At 40.5% G+C, this 8,617-nt stretch overlaps 1 long non-coding RNA gene across 1 annotated transcript in view; it reads right to left on the reverse strand.

Annotated features, from left to right (window-relative positions):
• Nucleotides 1-78: 78 nt before the first annotated feature.
• Nucleotides 79-8,617, reverse strand: part of LOC104871422 — a 27,757-nt gene continuing 19,218 nt past the window's right edge. The window contains exons 2-3 of the long non-coding RNA XR_782867.2: nucleotides 6,355-6,494; nucleotides 79-1,203 (exon numbers count right to left, since the gene is read on the reverse strand). This is a non-coding gene — a long non-coding RNA (uncharacterized LOC104871422). The remainder of the gene's footprint in view (nucleotides 1,204-6,354; nucleotides 6,495-8,617) is intronic.

Genomic DNA, 8,617 nt, shown 5'->3' on the forward strand with positions numbered 1-8,617 from the left:
TTTATCCCAAGTTTGGGAATTTCTTTGTTTCTCCCTTCTAAACCATCATTTGATGAAAACACGTCTTTTTTTTTTTTTTTTTTTTTTTTTTTTTTTTTTTAGCAAAATCAAGTAAAACTAACCATCTCACTGTACAGATTCTGTACTGGTTTGCACAGGGGCTGATTCAGCCTAGGTAGATCTGTTGTGAGAGAAGAAAGCAATGGTCCAAGATACAAATTTTCTCCTTCATCAGCAAAGCTTCATGCTGCTGAGACCTAAGCTGAGTCCTGGACATTATCATCTATTCCTTTCTAGTCCCAAGTCCTGCTCCAGTTCTCAGATGCCAAGGAGGCTTCTGGTCCCCAGAGTATAATCTGGACTCAGCCTGCATCTCTGCTGCCTGTCTCCACCAAGGCCTTGGCCTGAACTGGGCTCTGAGCAGGCCCACCCTACAAGGACTACGTTTCCTGCCAGACTGGAACACATCAGCTCCTGAGGAGTCTCTGCAGTCTTGAATGTCCAGCTCTGGTGGAAGAGAAAGCAGCCTCCCTTCTCCCACTCTGATTCTGACCTCATTCTGAGGACCTAATAAGGTAGCATCTTCTGAGGGTAGAGAGAAGAAACCAGTGTTAGCTCTGCTATTTTCCTGAAAGCTTCTCAATAGCTGGCTAGGCAAAAAGCCAAGAAACACAAAGCTAGAGACATAGTAAGCCTCAGTGTCCGCTCTCGTCTCTGGCTCCTCCAGCATTGATGCGTGTGGTGGGCAAACTCTCATTGCTCTCCCTGATGCACACTTGTAGGGGCAGTGGCTGCACAACCTTTGTCTTCCAAGCTGATTTTGAGGTAACTGAGGATATTGATCCAAGTTCCATCATTCCTGCCTTCACTGTTGCTTTCAAGCTTTCACTGGAGAGAGGATTCCTGTGCAACACGGTAGTGACACAGATGAGGAAGAGATAGGAACACGTGCCAGGTAAGGACACAGAGCCATGTGATGCCGAGGGCTGCTTCCCTGTAGTCCCCTTGGGGCTGGGGTCACAGTCAAGCCTGCTGTTGATGGGGACCCCCTTCTGGGAAGTAGAGAGAGCACTTCATGGGAACTGAGTCTGTGGATCATAGATACCAGTGCTGGAGGAGAGCTTCAGACAGGCTGGCCAGCACCCACCCATCTGACGTCGGCTCTCTAGGATGTGATGAATAGTCTGTGTCCATCCAGATACTCTGAAAAACAGGCAAAGATTTTATTAGTGGAAATACCTGAATGGAAGGAACAGAAAAGGAGCCAGAAAAGGCTGAGAAAGCAACACCAAATATAAGTCTGACCTTGATTGACAGCTAGGGGGAGAGACAATCCTAAGACAGCTAGGTGGGAGCTCAACTGGAGCAGAGGAGAGAGTCCACACAGGGAAGCTGGGGTGCAGCACAGACACACTTCTGCTTCCAGGGCACTCCTGGGGCAGGCTTGAGACCAGTGCTCAAGATCCAGGATCACAGGACTCCAGTCCAGCCCTGGGTAAAAGGCAAGGAACATAGGCTGGGCCTGTAGCATTTCATTTTAACCCCAAATTTATCTCTGTAGTAGAATCCAACCAATGCAAGGCCTCAGTTCTTCCTTGAAGTCCCTTTGCACCTAGCCCTAAATGACACCTAGGCAAATGCTGATTTCCAGTAGGAACAGAGCATTCAGAATGCCCATTGATTCAAGATCCTAACGTTGCCATTCTTTTTTGTAAAAAACAATAGCAGCTCTAGGACAGTTGGAAAAAGCTATTTTGGAAAACCTTGAGGAAATGGCTAAAAATACCACAAAATTGCCAAGTGCTACAGAAATTCTTAGTGACAGCATACAGCATCATGGAAATCAGGCTCTTCAGTTTATTTGGGGAGTGCCTGCATTCAGCCCCCAGGGCCTCTGCCTGAATACCATGACCCTGCATCACTGGCCTCTGATTTCTAATGTTGTCCTTCTGACGAGCCTTGGGTGTTGCTAAGAAAAACATTCCCAGCTGGTGAACTGAAGTCAGGCTGTTTCCAGGTTTGAGTCTGACTGGGTACATACTTGGCATCTTCGCCAGGCTTTGATGCGACCATTTCACAACACAGACAGACAGATACACACACACACACACACACACACACACACATACACACACTATGAAAAGAGGATTCAACTGGTAAACAGCTCTCAATGACTATAATTTCTTTTCACTTGGTTCTCATTTTGATACAATGTGAGATCTGAAATTTAGAAATATGATGGAATCTGTTTTCTCTTACATCCTATTTGCAGCATGGCCAATATCATATTCTGAGCAACTAGAAAAAGTAAATAAGAAAGAGGAGTTTTAAAGAAAGAAAACTATGTTTTAAAAGTACTAATTCTATTATTCTAATACTAGATCAAAGATCAACACAAGGACATAGAAAATAATTTGGAGAAAAACACAATGATTTAAAAATGGTGTCCTCTGCAATAATATGAACAAATTTCAGAAATATTAAGTTGGGAAGAAGAAGCCACAGACAAAAGAATATCTGTTTTGTAGTTTCATTTATGTGAAGTTCAAAACCAATCCATACTAACAAAAGATGGAATTGCTGTCTGTCTAGGGAAGGTAAGTGATGAATTAATTGGAAAGGACCAAGAGGAAAACTTGGGTGAACATCTTGATTTGGGTGGTAGCAGATGATTCAATACATTCAAAAGTGTCCTGAGTTTATCCTCTTATATTCCTAAGAGGCAGCTCTGTGTAATCGGGAAAGTTTTGTAAGCCAGTTGTTAAACCCTTGCTAGCTTAAAATGGGCCACAGTGGAAATATTTAAACCATGGAAATCAACAAATACTACAAGTCACATTTTGAGTTTTTTTTTTCCTAAAGAGCTGGTTTATCAGCACATTCCTAAAAATATTTGACAAATTATCAAGTCACACACTTAAGATTTATGAATTTTATGGTATATAAGTTATACTTCAATAAAACATTGGTAGCAGAGAAGGGAGGAAAAAGCAAGCAGTGTCTTTAATTACTGAACTAGTCCAGTTGTGTGTTCATAATGTTCATGTCTTCATGTGCCTTTTTCAAGCCCTTGTATGCTTTATTTTTAAAATTATATGTCTTTGTACTATAACCAAAGTAGACAGCTGTCTTGGTACAATACTCTTTTAAGTTGTTGCATTGCATCTGAGTCACATATAGCTAGTTTTGATAAAATATCTAACCTAATTTTTACCACCACTCTTAAAACATTGAGACCTGGAATGTATAGGTGCATCCTCTTTCTTAAAAGTTTGACATGTTGGGCCAGGGATTTAGCTCAGTGGTTCTGCCACCTGCCTCACAAGCACAATATCCTGAGTTCAATCTCCAGTACCAGAAAAAAAAAAAAAAAAAAAAAAAAAAAAAAAAAAGAAAAGAAAAAGAAAGAAAGTTTGATATGTTAAAATTTGATATGCTAAACAAAGCAAATATTAATTACTGGATATTAATTTAGTTCACAAGGTATTCTTTTTAATTGAGTAAGTTCTCCATCACTTTTATGCTTTATTTTCATTATCTTGTGTTTTGTGGAGGTGATTCAAGCTACAAAAAGAGCTATGACCATGTGAAATTCAAACATAAAAAGGCTTTAAAAATATCCCTCCCTTCCCAGGGATTTAGCTCGGTGGTTATACCACCTGCCTCTCAAGCACAAGATCCTGAGTTAGATCCCCAGTACCAAAAAAAAAAAATCCTCTCCAAGAAGCTCTCCCATGCCCTACTTTCAAAAGGTAATCATGGTTGAAAATGAGGATGCAGTCATCCAATCTTTTTCTATACCTACATTCTATGCATATCTCAAATTTTTAAAAATTAAAAGGGGCCAAAAAAAACCCCAAAAAATATTAAAAGGGGCCAGGGATAAGGTTCAGTGAGAAGACACCAAGTCCAATTCCCAGGACTGAAAATAAATAAAGACAAAAATAAGATTATATATAATCTTATACAGCTATCTTTTGTTTTGTTTGTTTTGTTTTGGAAGTACTGAGGATTGAACTCAGGGGCACTCAACCACTGAGCTATATCCTCAACCCTTTTAATTTTTTTGTTTTTAAATTTTAAGACAGGGTCTTGATAAGTTGCTTAGGCTGACCTTGAACTTGTGATCCTCCTACCTCAACCTCCTATGTAGCTGGGATTGCAGGCATGTGTCACAGTCTTTAAAAACTTCATATGATGTGTGCCACTATTTAATCAGCTTCCTCCTGCTGAACATTGTCACTTTCCAAACTGTCATCACTGCAAGATGCTATAATGAATTCCCTTGTATTAAAGTTGAATCATTTGGAATTACTGCTTTTGTATATTGAAAATATCATAGGATTTATATTTTTATAAGATGCATTTTCTGAAATGGATTATACCTCAAAGGATGCGTGAGTTTTAAAACTTTGATGGCTATGACTACATCGCTCTACCAAAGGATATGCTGTCTTGTACTGTGCTTAACACCCCATGTCCTTGACAACAATGAAAGCTTTCAGTCTTTTTAATTTCTACTAGAAAACTATTCCTCCGTGCTCAGATTGCTTTCCTTTCTTCATTAGTGTAGAGGTTGCACATCTTTCTGCATGCATATGGGGCCCACGGCATCGCAAACATCACTGGATTCTCCCAAACTCTCGGATTCCTATACGCAAAAAAAGAAGCCTCCTCTTAGGAAGCTGGAACTGATTTTCTTCCTTTGAATTTCTTTTTGTGTCTATTACTGGACACACAGACGTGTACTTTCTCCCCTTAGAATGAACTCCTTTGACCTCAGTCTTCTGTTTTCTGAATTTGAATCGTCTGAAAAACCCACTGGACTTTGGTCAGAGAAGCAGGCAGGAGGCCATCAGCAAGCTGTGTCTTGCCGCAGTGTCTCCCGCCTGCCAGCAGGGGGCCTGGGCAGTTTGGCGTCTCCTTCCCAAACTCCATTTTCCCACCCTAAAAATCCTCTCTCCCCAGCACAGAGGCAATTGCCCACTTCTGCTTTGGCAGACTAATTTACTGAATTAAAGTCATTTGGCTTCCACCACAGCAATTAGTATGCAAATTACCGGTATATTACCTGCCGAGTCATAAATTATATTGACAAACTTAATGTTCACAGATTCAACACACCAGTGCGGGTAATTTTTCTATTTTTCAGTAGTTGTAGACCAGGGCGATTCGCCTTATTGAACACATTAAATCAACAGTTGAAAAATTAACCATTTTTCAAAGCATTTTGTTATGCATTTATTTCTTTCAGCAAGCAATAAAGTGGAACATTAAATATTCCATGTGTCTTAGTATACTAAGTGGATGGTAAATACGTTTAAGTCTAATGTAGTTCTTTTGTAACTTAAAAAAGAGAGAGGGACAACAATGGAAAATCAATACCATAATGCTATTGAGTTCTCTTCAACATCATTAAAGCCAAATATTTTGCAGTTCTAGTTCCCATAAGTGTGAAAAACCATTAACTCTCCTACTTGTGGGTGACACTAAGGCTGCTTAGGCATAGAAAAAGATTTAAGCTTCGTAAATAATCACCAAGGTGTTTCACTGTGGCAAACCATTTGAGCACTGGTCATTAACTCCTTAAATTAATTATGCTCTCTCTCTCTCTCTCTCTCTCTCTCTCTCTCTCACACACACACACACACACACACACACACACACACACCTTGAGTAACTAAGCCATTGAACTTTCCAGTTAAGGAAGGGGTAGACTGAGTCTAAGAGGGGGTGGACAGGTTCAAGTCTAATGATACCAACATAACCCTTCTGCTTTCATTCACCGGGGAAGAGTATTGGGCCCACATTCTGTGCCAGATCAATGAGATGAGCCCTGTCCCCAGGAGACTCAAGGAGAGTTAGCATCGAAGTCTCATAGCTCAGCACTCACTGAAGTAACAGCACAGACTCTCCCGGCACCTTGTCCACATACAGCCGCAGAAAACATTGAGGAGCAGAGCCGCCCACAGAATTCCTTCCTCCAATCCCTTTCTGCACACTCCCACAAAATAAAATGAAACTAACATCGCTACAAAGGTGATTAAAGGACATATCTGTTGATCATTTAAGCAAGAAAATCTGAGAAAGGTTACTAGGGACAGTTAACAGGAAGACACTCAGTGAGACCCCTTCTCAGACACGTAGATAACGTGAGACTGCAAAGAGCCAAGTGACCGAAGTCTTCCATTTGCTTGACTTTGAAAAGTATTTCCCTTGCACAGAGAACACTACTCTCAAACCAAAACCAAAGATCCCCTGTGGAGATAGGAGAGAGACTGTGGAAGAAAAGCACTCTGTTGCCACAGCCTGGGCCTGTAGTGGCTTCTGTGTCCCCCTTCCCCACAACCCTACCTGAGATGGGTGCCATCACTTCCAGCTCTGCAAGAAGGATCCAGTTTGGGCCTGCCTTTCCCTCTCCACAGCCAGCTCACTCCTTCGGGAGGGAACTCCTGTCTGGAGAGGAGGGAAATTGTTTTCTTTTCAGAGCCTCCCTGGAGGGTGAGCCATAGGGAAGAAAGAAGAGATTCATCTGTTTTTGTTTTGTTTTTTTTTAATCACACATTCACTAAGAAGCAATCAAGTTCATAGTGTGTACTGTTGCTATGTCACCCATCAAAAGACTTCACTGAGGTGTCAGCATAGAATTGCATACTTTATCTAAAAACACAATTTTAAAACTGATGGATTATTAGTATGAACTTTAAAGTATGAGTATAAAGACCTTACTCAACAAAGAGGTTGCCTTTTTAAGAATTAATTATTTCTAATCAAGCAGAAATTGTATAGGGCTGGGAATGTAGCTCAGTGGCACTGCACCTGCCTGTCAAGTGCAAAGTCCTGAGTCTGATCCCCAGTACCAGAAAAAAAATTATATAAATTTATCAGATCCAACCTATTTTTTTCCAGGTATGTGGGATTGAACTCAGGACCTTGTGCTTTTGAGGTAGGCACAGAACCACTGAGCTAAATCCCCAGCCCTTCCAATATGATATTCTTTTTTTTATTTTTTTTGTACCAAGGATCGAACTCAGAATCTTGCGCTTGCGCAGCAGGTGGTGACACCACTCAACTAAATAAATCCCCAGCCCTCCAATATGATATTCTGAAATAAATGTATATTGTGGAGTGGCTATATAGAGCCAATTAACATATGCATCACCTCCCATGCTTCTCAGTCTTGGGATCAGAACACAACATCTTCTCTAAAGCCATTTTCGAGAATGCAATATATTGTTACTATAGCCAGGTGTTGTACAATAGATCTTGGAACTTATTCCTCCTGCCTAACTGAAATTTTGTATTCTTTCACTAACCCCCAAACCCCTGCCCCATTCATCCCAGACCCTAGTTCTTGCTTTCTTTGCTTTCTGCTTTGTTGAGTTCAACCTTTTTAGATCCTACATAGTAAGTGAAATCATCTGGTTTTTGTCTTTCTGTGCCTGGCTTATTTCGCTTAATATGACACCTTCCAAGTTCATCCATGTTGTCACAAAGAACAGGACTTCCTTCTTTTAAAAGCTGAATAGTGTTCCACTGTGTATATATGTATGTTATATTTTCTTTTTCCACTCATCCATGACAGACAAGTTGATTCCCTATCTTGCTATTGTGAATAATGTTGCAGTGGATATAGGAGCTCAGATAGCTTTTCAACACACTAATTTCATTTCCTTTTTATATGTACCCAGTATTAGAATGGCTATATCATATTTTTAATTTTTAAAGGCATCTCCATACTGTTTTACACAATAGCTGTGCTAATTTGCATTCCCACCTGCAATGTACAGGGTTCCCTTTTCTCTGTATCTTTTCTCTTTTGACAACAACCATTCTAGCAGGAATAACACCCTAACAGGTAAGACACTGTAGTTTTAATTTGCATCTCCTTGATGATTAGTGATTCTGAGCACTTTCTCATGCACCTCCTGGACATTTGTGTATCTTTCTGAGAAGCTCTTGGAAGGCTTGGGCTGCAGATCATCATTGGCTTCCTTTGGGTCTTGCTTCCATATTCACTGTCATAATAGTCAAAGATTTCCTTTCCAAATGAAGTTAGACCACCCAGCCTGGTTTGCAAGGTTTCCTATGTAATACTAGGTAACCACTGCTAACATTTATAAGTGCTTATTGCATGACAGGCACTAGCAAGGTGTATATGTGTGTTATCTCATTTAACTTTTGCAAGCCCCTAAGAAATAGGTATCATTCTTTCCATTTCATCATGATCTAAATTCTTATTCAATTCTTCACCCTTCCTTTTTACTGATCAGGTTCCTGTTTGCTTCATGTTTTCCTATGCTTTTGCCCTTAGCCCTTTGCCTAGAAATTATTGAATCTACCTGAATTACTTCTATGCAAAAGTCAATATTCAAGCAATCATCGTCCCCTCTGGGGAGCTGTTTTAATCCCTCTGGACTGTCCGGTGTTCTTCACTGTGCCCTCTTAGCACCCTCACTGATCATTAGAGAATTTGCCACATGCTAGTTTAATTGCTGCCCCCTCACTAAAGTGTGTACTCCTTCAAGTAGGGGAGTTGGAGGCCAGCCTGGGCTACACAGTGACTTCAAGACCAGCCTGAACTGTACAGTGAGAATCTATCTAAAAAAAAAAAAAA

This window comes from Fukomys damarensis, unplaced genomic scaffold (genome assembly GCF_012274545.1).
Source record: "Fukomys damarensis isolate Sample0158 unplaced genomic scaffold, DMR_v1.0_HiC HiC_scaffold_1, whole genome shotgun sequence".
Taxonomy (NCBI): domain Eukaryota; kingdom Metazoa; phylum Chordata; class Mammalia; order Rodentia; family Bathyergidae; genus Fukomys; species Fukomys damarensis.